We start from the raw sequence: 19,777 nt of genomic DNA, 5'->3' as shown, positions 1-19,777 counted from the left end.
ATTAACTACCATAAGAGCAGTATGGGGGAACTGCCTCCATGATTCAATTATCTCCCATCAGGTCCCTCCCACAACATGTGGGAACTATGGGAGCTACAATTGAAGATGAGATTTGGGCACAGACACAGCCAAACCATATCATTCTGCCCCTAGCCCGTCCCAAATCTCATGTCCTCACATTTCAAAACCAATCATGCCTTCCCAACAGTCCCCCGAAGTCTGAACTCATTTCAGCATTAACCCAAAAGTCTAGAGTCCAAAGTCTCATCTGAGACAAGGCAAGTCCTTTCTGCCTATAAGCCTGTAAAATCAAAAGCAAGTTAGTTACTTCCTAGATACAATGGGGTACATTCATTCAAAATGGGATAAATTGGCCAAAACCAAAGGGCTACAGGATCCATGCAAGTCCTGAATTCAATGGGGCAGTCAAATCTTAAAGCTTCAAAATGATCTCCTTTGAGTCCTTGTCTCATATCCAGGTCACACTGATGCAAGAGGTGGGCTCCCATGGTCTTGGGCAGCTCCACCCCTGTGGCTTTGCAGGGTACAGCCTCCCTTCTGGTTGCTTTCATGGGCTAGCATTGAGTATCTGTGGCTTTTCTAGGTGCGCTGGATCTACCATTCTGGGGTCAGGAGGATGGTGGCCCTCTTCTCACAGCTCCACTAGGCAGTACCCCAGTGGGGACTTTGTGTAGGAGCTTGTACCCCACATTTCTCTTCTTCCCTGCCATAGCAGATGTTTTCCATGAATAGCACACCTCTGCCTGGACATACAGGCATTTCCATACATCCTCTAAAATCTAGGCAGAAGGTCCCAAATCTCTATTTTTTACTTCTGTGCACCTGCAGGCCCAACACCATCTGTAAACCTCCAAAGCTTGGTGCTTGCACCCTCTGAAACAACAGCCTGAGGTCTACATTGGCCCTTTTTAGCCAGGGCTGGGATGCAGCAGGTGGAAGATCAGCAGCCTGCTTGGTCCAATCAATACTACTTCTACAGGGGAATCAGGTAACTGCTGCCTGCTACTACTGGGCAGGAGATGGAAGATAAGATTCCCATTCAGCTTACTTACACTATGTAGTGCAGATATTAGAGTGCCATTCAATTTCTGTGCAGAAATTGGAGTGCCAAGTCCTGAGACTGCACAAAGCAGAAAGGCCCTAGGCCCAGCCCACAAAACCACTTTTTTCTTCTAGGCCTCTGGGCCTGTGATGGGAGGGCATGCCGTGAAGACCTCTGACATGCCCTGGAGACATTTTCTCCATTGTCTTGGTAATTAACATTTGGCTCCTCATTACTTAAGAAAATTTATTCAACCAGCTTGAATTTCTCCTCATAAAATGAGTTTTTCTTTTCTGTGCCATCGTTGGGCTGCAATTTTTCCAAACTTTGATGCTGTGTTTCCCTTTTAACACTGAATGTTTTTTACAGCACCCAAGTCACCTTTTGAATGCTTTGCTGCTTAGAAATTTCTTCTACCAGATATCCTAAATCATGTCCCTCAAGTTCAAAGTTCCATAAATCTCTAGGGCAGGGGCAAAATGCCATTAATCTCTTTGCTAAAACAGCAAGAGTGATCTTTACTCCAGTTCCCAACAAGTTCTTCGTCTCCATCTAAAACCACCTCAGCCTAGATTTCATTGTCTATATCATTATCAGCATTTTGGTCAAAGCCATTCAACAAGTCTCTAGGAAGTGCCAAACTTTCCCACATCTTCCTGTCTTCTGAGCCTCCAAGTCTCTAGGAAGTTCCAAACTTTCCCACATTTTCCTATCTTCTTCTGAGTCCTCCAAGCTGTTCTAACCTCTGCCTGTTACCCAGTGCCAAAGTTGCTTCCACATTTTTGGGTATCTTTACAGCAATGCCCACTATCTGGTAACAATTAACTATATTAGTCTGTTCTCACACTGCTAAATAAGGCATACATGAGACTGGATAACTTAGAAAGGAAAAAGGTTTAATTGACTCACAGTTCCATGTGGCTGGGGAGGCCTCAATGGTAGAAGGCAAAAGGCATGTCTTACATGGCAGCAGACAAAAGAGAAAATGAGAGCCAAGTGAAAAGGGAAAACTCTTGTAAAACCATTAGATCCTGTGAGACATATTCACTACCACGAGAACAGTATGGGGGAAACAACCCCCAAGATTCAATTGTCTCCCATGAGGTTCTTCCCACAACACGTTGAATTATGGGAGCTACAATTCAAAATGAGATTTGGGTGGGGACATAGCCAAATAATATCAATGTCCTTATTTCTTTCTTCAGTGTTTTATAGTTTTTAGCATATAGATTCTGCACACATTCTGTTATATTTAAATCTATACATTTCAGTATTTTGGTACTGTTCTTTCAATATTGTAGTCCAATTATTGATTGCTAATATACAGAAATAAAATTGGCATTTTAGATTTATTGACTTTGTAACCTACAAACTTGCTAAACTCATTTATAATGTCTAGGTGTTTCTTTGTAGACTTCTTGATGATTTCTGTATAGACAACCATGTCATTTGAGCATAGAAATAGTTTTGCTTCATTTCCAATATGGATATCTTTTTTTTCTTCTTTTGGACTTAATGCACAAGGATAAGACTTCCAGTAAGCTTTTGAACAAGAGCAGGGGGAGCAAATATCCTTGTCTTGTTCCTCATTGTACAGAGAAGCATTAGTCTTTCATCATTCAGTATGATGTTAGCTGTGGGTAACTCAGGTAACGGGAGTTGCCTTCTATTCCTAGCATGCTGAGATTTTTTTCAAAAAAATTAATAGATGTGAGATTTTGTCAAATGTGTTTTCTGGTTCTATTGAGATGATATGTCTTCTTTGATCTCCTAATATAGTTGATATTATTAATTACATTGGTTGATTTTTGAATGTTGAACCAGTCTTACATTCCTGCAATAAATCCCACTTGGTCATGATATATGATCCTTCTTATGTACTGCTGGATTCAATTTGCTAACATTTTAGTAGAGGATTTTTGCATCTTTATTTATAAGGAATACGAGTTTGTGGTTTTGTTTTCCTGTAAAGTCTTTCTTTGTTCTCAAGATACATGAGGCCAGGTACAGTGGCTTATGCCTGTAATCCCAGCACTTTGGGAGGCCAAGGCAGGCAGATCACCTGAAGTTGGAAGTTCCTGAGCAATATGGTGAAACCTCATCTATACTAAAAATATAAAAATTAGCTGGGCATGGTGGCATGCACCTGTAATCCTAGCTACTCAGGAGGCTGAGGCAGTAGAATTGCTTGAACCTGAGAGGTTGCAGTGAGCCGAGATCATGCCACTGTACTCCACCCTGGGTGATAGAGGGAGACCCTGTCTCAAAAAAAAAAAAAAAAGACACATGCATGCCTATGTTCATTGCAGCAATATTCACAATAGCAAAGATGTGAAATCAACCTAAATACCTATCAATGATAGACTGGATGAAGAAAATGTGGTACATATACACCATGGAATACCATGCAGCCATAAAAAGGAACAAGATCATGTCTTTTTTTTCAGGGACATGGATGGAGTTGGAAGTTATTATCCCCAGCAAATTAATGTAGGAATTGAAAACCAAACACCACATGTTCTCACTTATAAATGGGAATTGAATGATGAGAACACATGGACACATGATGGGGAATAACATACACTGCAACATGTCAGAGGGGATGTGTGGGGAGGGGAAGCATCAGGAAGAATAGTTAAGGGATGTTGGGCTTAATACCTAGATGATGGGATGGTCTGTACAGCAAACCACCATGGCACACCTTTACCTATAACAAACCTGCACATCCTGCACATGTACCCCTGAACTTAAAATTTGAAAAAAAAAAAAAAAAAGAGGGAAGCCAATATATGAAGGTACCAAGGCTAGGATTGTAAATATGTGTATGAGCATGACTTATTGGGGTGGGGCAAAGAAGAGCTGAGTCCTTGACTCTCCAGAAAATTGAAATGCATTGACAGTGCAAGTGTGGTATGGGAAGGCAGCTTCACCCCAATCAGGCTTGCTTATAATCAGGCCTGAAAAATCACATGTAGAATTTTTCACCTTGAGCTGGACTGCTCAATAAATAATAATAAATTGCCAAAACAAATTTGGCCACTATTATTTTTTGTTATTACTTAAATAATATTTCACCGCCATTATCTCTCTCCTCTTTTTCTGGAACTCTGATGATAGAAATGGTATGTTTTGCTATTGTCCCATCAGTCCCTGGGACTCTGTTCATTATTTTTCAATCTGTTTTTTCTTTGTTGTATAGACTGCATAAATTCTATTGATCTATAGTCTAGTTCATTTATTTTGTTTTTTATCTTCTGTACTACTGAGTCATTGAGCAAGTTTTTCATTTTGATTATTCTAATTTTATATCTATGATTTCCATTTATTTCTCTCATAGCTTTTATTTCTTTGGTAAAAAATAGAAAATTAATTTCTTTCCAACTTTTCATTATTTAAAATAATTTGTAATTTCTTATTGAAACATTTTTATGATAGTTGCTTTAAAAAACTTTGTCAGATAATTCCAATACTTAATCTCTCTTGGTGTTACATCCATTAATTGTTTTTTCTGGATCATGTTTGATTTTCCTGGTTTGTGTTATAATGGATGTTTTTTATTGTATCCTGGACATTCTGGATATTATATTATGAAACTATGCATCCTATTTAATCTTCTTTATTTTAACAGACAGTCCATCTGTTTAGGTGTAGCTGCCATGACAGCTGGGGTGAATGTCCTGCCAATACCACTCAGGCAAAAGTGGGCCACTTACTTACACTGCCTCATGGAAGATGTGGGAATAAAAGCTCCTCCTCAGCCCCCACAGATAACTTCCTAGTGAAAGTGGGACACAGACAGATGGGTGTAGCAACTCAGCTTCCTACTGGACCACTTTGACATCTTCAGTGAAAGAAGAGAAGAGCTGTCTAGCCTTCCTTAATACCACATTATTCAGTCTCATTACTGTTGGGCAAGTTTAGAGGTTCAGCTCTGCACTGGACTTGTCGACACCAGGGGTAGGCAGTGAGTGCTTACTAGTCCTGACTAGCACTGCCTTATTCAGTCTTATTAATCTCAGGTGGGAGTGAAAGTACAGCTCCTCACTGTGCCCTGTGACATGGAGAAGGTGGTGAGTAGTGAAGCCTATTGGTGGCAAGCACCACCCCCAACCACCTTATTAAGTCTTATAGCTGTTAGATACAACTCAATGTTTAGCTCACCACTGAATACCACTGAAATGACTCTGGTGGGGAAGTCTGAACATTACGTGCTCCCTCCAGGTGGGGAATGAAAGTTCCTCTCTCCCATCCCGGCACAACCAATAGTATTCTAGTCAAGGAATCAGAGCACTACATGCTTCTACCATGCAGAGGGTGGAAGATAAGCAACCTGCTTGGCCCAATCAATACTACTTCTACAGGGGAATCGGATAACCGCTGCCTGCCACTACTGGGCAAGGGATGGAAGATCAGATCCCCATTGAGCTTATAGACACTATCCAGTGCAGAAATTAGAGTGCCAGTCACTTACACCAAATGGAATATCACTGAAACTATGGGGGAGTGAGGTGTTGCTTCTCCATTGGTGTTTGTCTTGTATAGTTTAGGTATTGCCAAAAAAAGTTTCTGATGTTAGGCCACACTTTTCGGGATCTGTTGGCTTGGTGGGAGGGGGAGACTGGCTTTTCTTGGAACTTATTTGTCTTTGCCTGTTGGCAGTTCTGGATAGGAGGATTTTGCCTTACTCTGTCCAGGATATATAGGAAGTAATAAGAAAATCCAGGAAACTCACCACCGTGTATTTCCTCAAGTAACAAATTACCTAGTTGTCAACCTGCTTCTTTCAATGTTTCAGAGTCTTCCTAAGCTTGTTTATATTGTTAGATCTAGGTTACTTAGTTGTGAGTGGGAGGACATAGAAGGAATGAGGCTACTCCATCTTGTCAGAAACAGAAGTCACCCAAATGATTATTTTGAGAAGGCAATATTTTTTATTATACCTTATTAGCATTTTTAAAATACAGATCAAATATTTAATTATGCCAAATTCATTTTCTGCATCTATTTGGAGGCTAACATATGTATTTGACCTTTAATCTACTTATTAGAGTTATGATGGGCATTTAGGAAAACAGTACATGATGGCCTGAGCTTTTTTTATGCAGAAGGAAGAACAGTGATCTATTGACCAGCAATTTTTAAAACTTAAAAATGGATTTTAAAATTTGCCAGTTTGGGGGAAAAGCTGAAATTAGTACTAAAGGTTTTAATATTTAATGTTAACAGAATATATAATTGATGACTAGGAGGTGCTGAAGATACCAATAAACCTGGGGTACCCTGAACAGAAGTATTGGCAAGCATTATAACGATTATATATGTGATATATTCATATGAGAAGAACTGCTCAGGCAAGTGTCTTGCAATATTTTGTTTCAGCTAACATCAACATGCTCTTTTATTTTTAAAATTATTATTATACTTTAAGTTCTGGGATACATGTGCAGAACGTGCAGATTTGTTACATAACCACACATGTCCCATGGTGGTTTGCTGCACCCATCACCCTGTCATCTAGCTTTCAGTCTTGCATGCATTAGGTATTTGTCCTAATGTTATCCCTCCCTTTGCATTCCACACACCAACAGACCCTGAGGTGTGATGTTCCCCTCCCTGTGTCCATGTGTTCTCATTGCTCAACTCTCACTTATGAGTGAGAACATGCAGTGTTTGGTTTTCTGTTCTTGTATAGTTTGCTGAGAATGATAGCTTCTGGCTTCATCCATGTCCCTGCTAACGACATGATCTCATTATTTTTTTATGGCTGCATAGTAATCTATGGTGTATATGTGACACATTTTCTTTATCCAGTCTATCATTGATGGGCATTTGGGTAGGTTCCAAGTCTTTGCTATTGTAAATACTGCTGCAATAAACATACATGTGCATGTATCTTTATAGTAGAATAATTTATAAACCTTTGGTTATATATCCAGTAATAGGATTGCTGGGTCAAATGGTATTTCTGGTTCTAGATCCTTGAGGAATCACCACACTGTCTTCCACAATGGTTGAACTAATTTACACTCCCACCAACAATGTAAAAGCATTCCAATTTTTCTGCATCCTCACCAGCATCTGTTGTTTCCAGACTTTTTAATGATCGCCATTCTAACTGGCATGAGATGATATGTCATTGTGGTTTGATTTGCATTTCTCTAATGACAAGTGATGATGAGCTTTTAAAAATATGTTTGTCGGTTGCATAAATGTCTTCTTTTGAGAAGTGTCTGATATATCCTTTGCCCACTTTTTCATGGGGTTGTTTTTTTCTTGTAAATTTGTTTAAGTTCCTTGTAGATTCTGGATATTAGATCTTTCTTGGATGGACAGATTGCAAAAATTTTCTTCCATGTAAGTTTCCTGTTCACTCCGATGATAGTTTGTTGGCCTGACCGTATATTTCGAAAACCCCATTGTCTCAGCCCCAAAACTCCTTAAGCTGATAAGAAACTTCAGCAAAGTCTCAGGATACAAAATCAGTGTGCAAAAATCAGAAGCATTCCTATACAACAATAATAGAGAGTCAAATCAAGTGAACTCCTATTCGCAATTGCTACAAGACAATAAAATACCTATAAACACAACTTACAAGGGATGTGAAGGACCTCTTCAAGGAGAATTACAAACCACTTCTCAAGGAAATAAGAGAAGACACAAACAAATGGAAAAACATTCCATCCTAATGGATAGGAAGAATCAATATCATGAAAATGACCATACTGTCCAAAGTAATTTATAGATTCAGTGCTATTTCCATCAAGCTACCATTGAGTTTCTTCACAGAGATAGAAAAAACTACTTTAAAATTCATATGGAAGCAAATAAGAGCTCATATATCCAGGACAATCCTAAGCAAAAAGAACAAAGCTGGAGGCATCACACTACCTGACTTCAAACTATACTACAAGGCTACAGTAACCAAAACAGCATGGTACTGGTACCAAAACAGATATATAGACCAATGGAACAGAACAGAGGTCTCAGAAATAACACCACACATTTACAACCATCTGATCTTTGACAAATCAGACAAAAACAAGCAATGGGGGAAAGATTCCCTATTTAATAAATGGTGCTGAGAAAACTGCCTAGCCCTTGTGCAGAAAACTGAAATTGGACCCCTTCCTTACACCTTATACAAAAATTAATTTAAGATGGATTAAAAACTTAAACATAAGACCTAAAACCATAAAAACCCTAGATTAAAACCTAGTCAACACCATTCAGGATATAGGGATGGTCAAATACTTTGTGACTAAAACACCAAAAGCAACTGCAACAAAAGCCAAAATAGACAAATGGGATCTAATTAAACTAAAGAGCTTCTGCACAGCAAATGAATGAATATTTCGATTTCTCATTTTGCAAACAAATATACTTGATTATTTTGTGCTCTACTTTAATTTTTTGTAGAGTAGTATTTCAAACCAAACATAAGACTGAAAATAGAATAATCTAGGAGCTTATGCAGAAATGTTCCTAAAATGCAGATAAACAAATTCTTGTGAGAAACATAACCAAGGAAATACAATCCACTGGTGTTAAGCACTCAAAATTGTCATTTTTGGAATATTCATATAATTCAAAATATTCGGGAACTTTTAAAACATTGCCTTCATTAATTAAAAGTGGCATTATTTTTTAAATGTCTATTTTATAGTTATTCTTTTTTTTCTTTAACCAAAAACAGTGTTCGCTAGTTGGAGCATCAAATTTACTGGTTAGACTTGGTTTCAAATGAGTTTTGACTACCAAAGTTAACCTTAAAGATTACCTTAAAGAGTATCCAGTCTTGAGGATATTTAGTTATTTTATACTATGAATGGTACACAACTTGCATAACAGCATTACTATATATTTGTATATAATTTTGATGAGGACATACACTTCAATGAAAATTAAGAAGTTTTGCTACTAAAATCATCCTTAACTTTGCCTTTTGAATTTACACATTCAGATTAATAGCTAGGCAGATGTAAAGCCATAAATCTTTATTTCCAAATTGCCAGACATCTGGTACCCTAAGAGTCCTCATATCAGAACAACCAATCATTGATAACAATTTAAAAATCTAGACACATTCAAAGGCAAACAAGTATTAACACACCCCTTCTTGTAATGGCCATAATCTGCCATAAAATAAAACAAAAATAAGATTGTTTTTGTTGAAAATTAAAAGTAGCCACATGCTAATGGAAAAGAGCTTGATAATTACGCTTTCATATAGGATTTTTGCAAAATTATTTGCTTGGAAAGCAAGAAAATGCTGTAAAATTTTCATTATCAACCAATTTGTATTTCTCTTATCAGATTTCAAATCTCATAAAAATTGAATTAATTTATAATTGAATGATATAGGACATTTTCTCTAATGAGAAAAATTGTACTGCTTCAGATAAGCTTAGAAATAATATATTGTTCTAAAAATAAGGTTTCTGACTTAGGAGACATATGGTGAATTTTCATGAAGTCAGGGAGAAAGGAGAATTTGTCATAAAATGTGATCGATTAGAATTTCCAGGGGGACAGACTGTACTTTCCTACTAACAAATATCCATTTTACATGTGGATGTCCCTATATTTTCATATTACATGTATAATTCTTGTGCTTTTTACCTATGAATATGTGAAATTTTTTCTATTTTGAATTCAGAGAGTTCATGTTCTATTTTACTTCCACTCAAAAAGTATACTGTATACCCATTGCATATAAAAATGGAGTGAAAATAAAACATGCTCAAAAGCAGATAAGAATTCTACCCTTGGAAGTGAGCGAGTGGTTGATTTGGAAAAGATTCCATAGAGGAAGATACATTTCAATAGTCTTGATGAGTGAAAATGGTGCTTGAGGGAGAGATAAACAAGAGAAACAAGATTATGTTTTTTGATGTAGCTAAAACATAAATTGTGCTAAGAGTATGGTTGGAAATAGAGAGGTAAAGCTAGATTGAGGTCATCTTGTAAATGACCACCATGCAATGGACTTCAGTCTTTATGCTCTAGTAAGTCACAGTAGAGACTTCTTATTTTATTTAAAATATTTTTAGGCCAGCATAGTGGCTCATGCTTGTATTCTCAGTGCTTTGCAAGGCTGAGGTGGGAGAATTTCTTAAGGCCAGGAGTTTGAGACAGGCCTGGTCAAAATAGCAAGACCTTTTCTCTACAAAACAGTTTTTAAAAATCAGCTGGGCATGGTGCATGCTTGTAGTCCTTGCTACTCAGGAGGCTGAGATGGGAGGATTGTTTGAGCCCAGGAGTTCAAGGTTACACTGATCTATGATCATGCCACTGCACTGTAGCCTGAGTGACAGAGCAAGACCCTGTCTCTATAAAAAATAAAATATTTTAAAAATATTTACTTAAGTTATACATATGAAAACGGTTTATAAGTACTTACAATGAAAAAACCATGGTCCCCTGCCTCATCCTTATGCACTTCCTTTTTACCTCATTTAAGCTGATTGTATTAGTAGATTTGTTAATTTGGGGCATTATCCCAAGACTTTTCATCATGGCATAAGAGTATTTAGCTAGCTTACACCTCTACTGCTTTGTTCATTTCCCCCCAATGTCATTTGTTTTTTTAATTTTCAGCCCCTTTATTGCTTACCATTGTAACTTTAAGGAATATATTTAGATGACTTTTTTCCACCAACTATGTAAAGTATCCCTTAACTCTCCACCACATAAAATGAGTATACCAGCCCTCTATTTTGCCCCTTTAGTTTTCTTCCCCTTTGAAGTCTACTTCATTTGCACAGTATATCTTTTTCCATCCTTTTACTTTCTTTCTATATCATTATATATGAGGTGAGTTTCCCATAAAAAACATATAGTTAGGTCATGTTTTTAAATCTCCTCTGCACTCTTAATTTGTATACTTAGACTATTTATATTTGAGATAATTATTGATGTGTTGGAGCTTAAGTGTAGCATTTTATTTTTCTCTGTTCTCTGCTTTTCATTTGTTTTCTTTTCCCTGCCTTTCTATGGGTTATGTGAATATTTTTAAAGTTTCATTTTATCTACAGTGTTTTTGAATGCATCTGTTTTACAGTTCTTTAGTGATTACTCTAGGTATTACATTATATAAACATAACTTATCATAGTCTACTAGTGTCATTATTTTACCAGTTCAAGTGAAGTTTAGAAAGCTCACCTTTCTTTACATGACTTTAATTTCCCTATTTATACTCCATAGTCATATATACCATCTACATACATTGAAAACCACATTAATGTTATAATTTTTGCTGAAACCATAAAACATAACTTAGAAAACTCAAGCAGAGAAAGTCTATATTTATCCATTTTGCTTCCTATGTTCTTTCTTCCTAACGTTTCATTATTCCTCCTTTTACGATTTCTTTGCTATGTAGAGAACTTCCTTTACCCATTTTTTATGTCATATCTGCTGGCAAAATTTTTTAGTTCTCCTTCATCTGAGGATATCTTGATTTATCTGTCATTCTTAAGAGAATATGCTGAATATAGAACCCTGGATTGACAGTACTTTTTTTTCAACACTTAAAAAATGTGCCATTTCTTTCTATGGTTTCCTCTTTTTTGCCTTTTCTTGTATTTTTTTATTTTGGTAAAATATACATAACAAAATTACCATTTTACATGCAAAATGTAGTGGCATCTCCACTATTCCTTTCCAAAACTTACCCATTAGGCAACAACTCCCCATTTGCCTTCCCCCAGCCACTGGTAACCACTATTTAACTTTTATCTTTGTCAGATAATTCTAATATTTCTGTAATCATGTTGGCCTCTATTGATCATCTTTCATTCAGTTTGAAATTTTCCTAGTTATTGGTCTGACAAGTGAATTTCAGTTGAAACCTAGATGTTGAGAGTATTATGTTATGAGCCTTTGGATCTTATATAAACCTTATTTTAATTTGCTTTCTGTGACACAGATTCAGCAGAGGAAGCAAGGCACTGCCTTCTTTCAGCCAGGTGTGGTAAATGTCCAGGCTCCCCATTCAGCCTTCAATGACACCTAAGATGGGGCTTTTCATTACTACTGAGCCATCTGAACTATGGTTGGAGGTCTAACTTTCCTACTGGCTTCCATAAATACCTCCTGGCTAGGATGGATAAGAGTAGTTCATTACTTAAGGTCACTACTTGGTTTATGCTGATGTCATGGGGTGGGAGGTAGCCTAATTACTGCGTGGCAGTGGTCAAAGTCTTAACTCTCCACAAGGACTCCTCTGACACCATCCCAGTGGAGAGGGGGCACTCCATTGCTGCTGGATGGAGGTAGAAGTCCAGGTTCTATTGACACTGCAGATGGGTAGGGGGCTCATTACTGCCTGGCAGAAATGAAAGTCCCAGGTCCTACTTGTTCTTCTCTGACTCTGTCCACCATGGCAAGGGGGTTTGGGTGCCTTGATACAGCCTGGCAAAGGTGGAAGTCTAGGCTCCCTACTTTTCCTTTGCTGGCATGGGTGGGAGTAGGGCCACAGTTTTTTCTGTGGTTGGAGTAGAGCGGTTATTTTATGAACATTTCCTATCTTTCTCGGCTGCCCCTTTCCTGGTCACTTTGATAGAGCAGGCTTTTCTTAGACCCTTTTTGTCTGCATCTTTGGCATTTCCAGGTTTCTAGCTTCTTCAGCTCAAAGTATGAAATATATGAGGTAAAAAAATTAAAAACCTGAAGAACTCACCACAATGTTATTCCTTGGTTCTGAGTTAACTTCTTGTTCTGCTTTCTTCTCTCCACCTTTCAGTCTTCTTATGTTATACATATATATAATGTTCAGGGTTTTTGGGTGTACTTAATAGAGGAAACAGGGAAAGGTATGTCTACTGGATCTTTCTAGAAGTGAATCTCCTTATATAATTTTAAAAATAAGTCATCTCATGTTTCTGACCTGCTTACAATTCTCCATGGCTTGTCACTGCACTTTAAGATAGTTATCACATAGATTACAACCCTGTTTTCTCTAACTCCAGTCTACTTATCTAGCCTCTTTTAATGTCCTTTGCCCATTCACTATTCGGCCACACTGATTTCCTTTCTGTTCCTCAATCATCTCAAATTCTTTATGCCTCAGAGATTTCACACATGCTCTTATTTCTCCCTTGAATGAGCTATTTCTGCTCTTTTCATGCCTATATTCTTCTTATATTTCAAGACTGTGCTGAAAAGTCACCTACTCAGAGAAGTATTTTCTGATCATCTTAGGGAGGTTCCTCTTTCCTTCACTCCAGCTGTTTTCTATCACTATACCTTGTACATTTCGTATCAGTGCTTTTCATAATTTGAGTTAATACATGTATTTTTTGATTACTAGTATATTGTATGATTTGTAAGCTCCATAGGGTCAGGAACCATGTCCATTATATTCATTGGTTTACCCATGGTGCTTAGCCTAGTACCTGGTACATGGTAACAATTTAATATGGATGAGATGAAGCATTATACATGGTACACAATAACCATTTAATAAATGTTTGCTGAATGGAGACAAAACAAAATATACAAATTATGTTGCCATCTTTTTTTCATTTCAACTTTTATTTTAGATACAGTGGATACATGTGCAGGTTTGTTACATGGGTATATATCACCCAGGTAGTGAGCATAGTACCCAAAAGATAGTATTTCAACCCATGCCTCCTCACCAGTACAGTGATGAGGAGGTGTCACACTCATCTGCAGTGATTTGCAGTATTTACTGTTCCCATGTTTATGTCTATGTGTGCTCAATGTTTAGCTCCCACTTATAAGTGAGAACATGTGGTATTTGGTTTTCTGTTACTGCATTAACTCTAGCTCCAACCATGTTGCTGGAAAGGACATCTTTTTTGTGGCTGCATAGTATTTCATGGTGTTTTATGTACAATATTTTTTTCTTTATTCATTCCACCAATGATTGGCACCTCGGTTGATTTCATGTCTTTGCTATTGTGAACAGCGCAGCAATGAACATATGAGTGCATGTGTCTTTTTGGTATAATGATCTATTTTCCTTTGGGTATATACCCAGTAATGAGATTGCTGGGTGGAATGATTGTTTTGTATTAAGGTCTTTGAGAAATCTCTGAACTGCTTTCCACAGTGGCTGAAGCAATTTACTTTCTCACCAACGGCCTATAAGTGTTCCCCTTTCTCTGCAGTCTCACTAGCATCTGCTGTCTTTTGACTTTTTAACAGTAGCCATTCTTACTGTTGCAAGATGGTATCTCATTGTGGTTTTGATTTGCAGTTTCTGATCATTAATGATGATGAGCATTTTTTCATGAGTTTGCTGGGTGCTTATATGTCTTCTTTTGGGAAGTGTCTGTTCATATCTTCTGTTCATTTTTAATGGGGTTACTTGTTTTTTGCTTATTTAAGTTCCTTATAGATTCTGGATAGTTCCTTATGAGATGCATAATTGGCAAATATTTTTCTCCCATTTTGTAGGCTATTTGTTTACTCTGTGGATCATTTCTTTTGCTGTGAAGAAGCCCTTTAGTTTGTTTAGGTCTCACTTGCCAATTTTTGTTTTTGTTGCTATTGCTTTTGGGGACTGAGCCAAAAATTCTTTGCTAAAGCCAATGTTGAGAAGAATATTTCCTAGGTTTTCTTCTGGGATTTTTACTGTTTGAGGCCTTACATTTAAATCTTTAATCCATCTTGAGTTAATTTTTGTATATGGTGAAATGCAAGGGTCCAGTTTTATTCTTCTGCATATAGCTAAGCCAGAACCATTTATTGAATAGAAAGTCCTTTCTCCATTGCTGTTTTTGGCCTTTTTGTTGTCAAAGATCAGATGGTTGTAAGTGTGTGGCTTTATTTCTGAGTTTTCTATTCTATTCCATTGGTCTATGCATCTGTTTCTGTACCAGTATCATGCTGTTTTGGTTACTGTAGCATTACAGTATAGTTGGAAGGTGGGTAGTGTGATGCCTCTGGCTTTATTCTTTTGGCTTAGGATTGCTTTGGCTATACAGCCTCTTTTTTGATTCCATACGAATTTTAGAATATCTTTTTCTAATTCTGTGAAGAATGGTGTTCATAGTTTGATAGGAATAGCATTGAATCTGTAAACTGCTTTGGGTAATATGGCCATTTTAACAATATTGATCCTTCTAATCCATGAATGTGGAATGTTTTCCATTTATTTGTGTTGTCTCTGATTTCTTTCAGCATGGTTTCTTTGTAGAGATTTTTCATCTTGTTGGTTAGCTGTATTCCTAGGCATTTAGTCTTCTTTGTGGCTATTCTAAATGGGATTATGCTCTTGATTTGACTCTCAGCCTGGACATTATTGGTGTATAGAAATACTACCAATTTTTGTGCATTGATTTTGTATCCTGAAACCTTGCTAAAATAGTTTATCAGTTCTAGTAACCTTTGGTGGAGTCGGTAGGGTTTTCTAAATATAGACTAATATTGTTTGTGAAGAGAGATAGTTTGACTCCTTCTTTTCTTATTTGGATAATTTATTTTTTTCTCTTGCCTGATTGCTTGCTCTCCATTGCCATCTTCTAATATAGAGAGATGCTTTTTTATTAATTTGGTATGTACATAGGTTTTCATACTGTGACATACATCCATAATACTTTTGTATGTCTCTGTCATTTCACTTGCTACATTACATCAAAAATACATATTTGTATGCTTTTTTGGTTTATAGGTTTTGAGGACAGAAACCATGTTTTACTCATTTTCGTATTGATAGCGCTTAGCACAGGGCCTATACAGAGTACATGCTAACTTTGAAAAGTCAATAAATAACAGCTTGCATTGTATTATAAAATATTTGAAATAGTTTCTACAAGTAATTAAACCAAAATATTTTCATTACATTGCGAAAATAACTGTTTTCTTTCAAAATCAAGGAAATGTCAAAAGCAATGACACACTTACATGCCTCTCTCTCTTTCTGGATACAGTTCCTGGTCAGTAGAAATAACTGATTTTCTTCCAACTTGGTATGAGCATCCTAAATTACCCAATCTTCCTAGAAGTAAATAAGACTTATTTGAGAAAAAAAGACAAAAACCTATGGAGAAAAGAAACTATCTTTCCCATTCTCCATCTTTAATACTCTGTAGTCTGTCAATTATCAGCCAAATATTAAACAATTGCTCTCTTACCTTAGGCACTTTTTACCTTAAAATTTTCGATCTATCAAAATGTACCAGTTAACCTATAAACAGGACCTTTCAGCTTATCCAGCATGAATTTTGCCAGTTTACATTTGTCACTTCCAAGTAAGACTGCTAAATGTTCAGATGAAAATGGACCTATCATCTTGAATGTGAGGAGCATTCCCTAAACTTCTGTGTTTTGTAAATAATATTAAAGCTCATAATAAAGGTTTTAGATCAGACTCTTTGTTTCCTATCCTGAAATATCAACACAGGATTTTTATTAATTATGGGTTATCTTAGGAAGCCCTAATAATTAGGAAAAATTTAGTCTTTTCAAATTTGAAATCGAGTTGTTGCTGCCGCTGCTGCTGCTGCTCTTGCTGCTGCCGCTGCTGCTGCTGATTTACTAGGGCAGGCTAGACTGGCCTAGTTTATCCAGGCAGAGGTTCAGCAGATCTCACTCCTTTTGGGAGTATTTGTGGGTTTCCTAGATAAGATCTGTGCCAAGTGGTCAAGCAGTACCTAAGCAGAAGCATGGTGACAGCTGCTAAGTTGGCTTGTCACACTTCCATAGATTTGGCCAGTAAAGAGACAACTCTGAATAGATTAAGAAAGTTTATTATTTACACAGACAGCAGTGCAAAATCAGCATGGTGTCAGCTCCCCACGTCCCTAGTCCCATAGGATGATGCCAAATCCTAAGAGACAGATGATAGAAGACACAGATGTTGGGTCACTCTGTTGTTGAAGAGCCAATTCTAAACTACAGCTAAACCATTTTTAGTCTGAAACTGTATCTGAAGTTAGGGTAAGATGGAAAGCCCCATGCTTCACTGGAATCAGGGTGGCAGATGAAAAACCGACTTGGGATAGTTATTCACTGGACTGACTGTCTTGCCATGTTTCAGGTAGGATTGTAGAGAATTCAGCCAAAACATGTGTCACAGTGTAATTGATGTTTGCCTACATGGCTTATGTGGAGATGTGTAAGATCCCAGGGTGCCATGGCAAAGCTGTTCCCCTACAACTGACGGAGGGGGGATCTCAAAGCTAGTCCAGTTTAAAGAGTGCCATCATACTACTAGAAGTGGTAAAGTACAATCAGATAAGAGTAGGTGTCATTAGTAGTGTCTGAGATTTTATCAGAAAACATTAATGCAAGTGGTAGTGGGTAAATTGGAGAAGAATTGCAGTTATTCATTGTGGATCTATCTGAATAAAATATACACATAGGTAGGCTATGGGGAAAGATAGAAAGAAAATCAACTTATGAAAATAATAATGTCCTATATACCAAGCCTCCCTATTCTGACATCCAGTTCTTTCACAGACCTTAATAACACCATAAAGGATATAAAAACTGACAAAACTACCATATTCTTTTTTCAGTTCTCATTGGAGCAGCATCATTTTTGCACTTCACACAATTTTTCACTTGTTTCTACTTGAAATTCTTTGTTCACTGGGGTATCATGACACTGCATTCTCTTGATTCTTCTTATAATTTACATATCTTCTCTTTCTCTTCTGTGGACTTCCTCAGTGGAGCATCTGACCACTTCTCTGTCTCATCCATATTCTTGTTTTAGTAGTGATTCTTAAACCTGTATCTTTAGCCCATACTCAGCTTCACATTCCTATACGTGAGCACAGAAGCTACCTACTAGAAATCCCTTTTTGACTGTCCTATAGGTATTTCATCTTTAGAATGTCCAAAACAGAACTAATTATCTCGGATCACTTTCCCCTCCCAAGTCTCCTCCTTTTATTTTTTATGTTATATGGAGGATAAATAATTTACCCATTTACCCAAGCTAGAATCCCAGGAATCATTCTTGATATTGCTCTTTTCCTAATCTTCTGTATCTAATCAATAACCAAGTTATCCTGGATATTTATTAAATATATTTTCTCTTCATCCTCACCTCCACTGCCCTATTTCTGACCTTAGTCATCTGTTCACGTCTTTTGCCACAGTCTCCTAATTGCATCCTATCTCTCTTGAATCTGTTTTCTCCATGGTTGCCAGAGTAGACTACATAAAACATAAATATGTAAATATGCAAGTTACTCCATTTCTTAAAATCCTTAAATGGCTCTATCTTGGACAGTTTGATTTTTTCTATAATCTGGCTATTGCCTATCCCTCCCACCTCATCTCCTGTTACATCTTGCTTTGGTTTTTAATGCCAGCAATCCAGGTACCTATATATAGTGCTATATAACTTTGATTGCACTGTACTTCTGCCTATAAACTTGCTTCTGCACTATTGCCTGGCTGTCATCCTTTAAAATCTAATCCAGGCATTATCCTTTCCATATAGTCTTCCTCCCAGATGCTAGGTACCTCTCTTCACATTATCACTGGACACATCTATCATTGCACATATCCCATTACACTATTAAATTAACTAAATGTTTCTGTTTCTGCTACCAGTCTATGAAAATCTTGGTCATCTTTGCGTCCACAAAATCAAGCTAATTTTTCTGATCAAAGGCTACAACTTGAGTAGCACATTGTGCTCAAAGAAATGTTTGTTGAATAGTGAGTTTATATGCCTGTTATTATGGCTGACAAGTGCATTGAAAACTTCCCTGGTGGGCTAGGGCTTTATGTGTTAAGAAAGCTAGGTTTCCTAATCTTGGTGGGCTCTGAGATTTTTATTAGATTGTGATTAATGCAGCAGGGAGGAGCCCTATAAAGAGCCCTATAAAACCCTATTGGGATAACCTCAACTCAAGCCAATTTCTCCTCACCCAGGGAGTATTGCTGTATATCTTGGTCAAGAAAGGATATGGCTTGATGTAATACAGTTTACCCTAGAGGCAGAACAGCAAAGAAAGGATTCTACTAATTTAATTATCCTCTCTGGGTGTTTCTCCCTGTTAATCTAGAGGGAGATTTGGCCCAAGGCAGTGCACTGAAGGCCCATTTACAGTTAAGGTCTCTTTCTACTTGCTTTTCTGATGATTGGAAGCTTAAACAGATTGCTATCTAGTAGTTGGTTATATCAGAGGCTTTGGTTCTTAATTCATAGCTGTTAGTTGGATTACACTGCAAAGAAATTGTTTCAGAAATTTTGCTAAAATTTCCCTGGAGCAAGTTTTACATATTGTTTTTGGGAATAATGTGTTTTGTTTACTAGTCTTACCAGAAATGCCTAATTTTTTCTGATCAAGGGATACAGTTTGGGTGAGCATAGAACACCAGCTTTTGAAATTATAGGAAAGGTCTGGGCAAAAATAAGTGGAAAAAGGAGGTTCCTATCCTTTCCTCTATTTTAGGTAATGGACTACCCTCACAGCTGTTCTGTGTTGTCACGTCTCACTACCCATTAAAAGACAACAGATAAAAGAGATAAAATAGTTTGATACAATATTACTCATTAAAATGGCAAGAATTCTAAAAAATCAAACAGAAAGCTATAGCAAAAAATACGAAATCTAAGCAAACCAGGAAAACCACCAGAAAGAGCTATGCAAGACATTTTACCTAAATGTTAACTAAAAACAGTAAAATATGTCTTATACGACAAGTCTGAGGCCTGATGCAGAGCAAGCATCTTTGCAGGAAAAAACACTAAGTGAAAATTATGGCCCCTATAAGATACT

The 19,777-nt window shown here is 37.1% G+C and overlaps 1 long non-coding RNA gene across 2 annotated transcripts in view; it reads right to left on the bottom strand.

Annotated features, from left to right (window-relative positions):
• LOC105734663 (uncharacterized) overlaps positions 1 to 16,039 on the bottom strand; it is a 407,309-nt gene extending 391,270 nt beyond the window's left edge. For both annotated transcript variants that reach the window (XR_001111584.2, XR_010338193.1), the window contains exon 1: positions 15,939 to 16,039. This is a non-coding gene — a long non-coding RNA (uncharacterized LOC105734663). The remainder of the gene's footprint in view (positions 1 to 15,938) is intronic.
• Positions 16,040 to 19,777: the final 3,738 nt, after the last annotated feature.

Source organism: Aotus nancymaae, unplaced genomic scaffold (genome assembly GCF_030222135.1).
Source record: "Aotus nancymaae isolate 86718 unplaced genomic scaffold, 86718_ANA_hifiasm-v0.15.2.pri h1tg000058l, whole genome shotgun sequence".
Taxonomy (NCBI): Eukaryota; Metazoa; Chordata; class Mammalia; order Primates; family Aotidae; genus Aotus; species Aotus nancymaae.
This window is presented reverse-complemented; position numbering and strand designations above follow the sequence as displayed.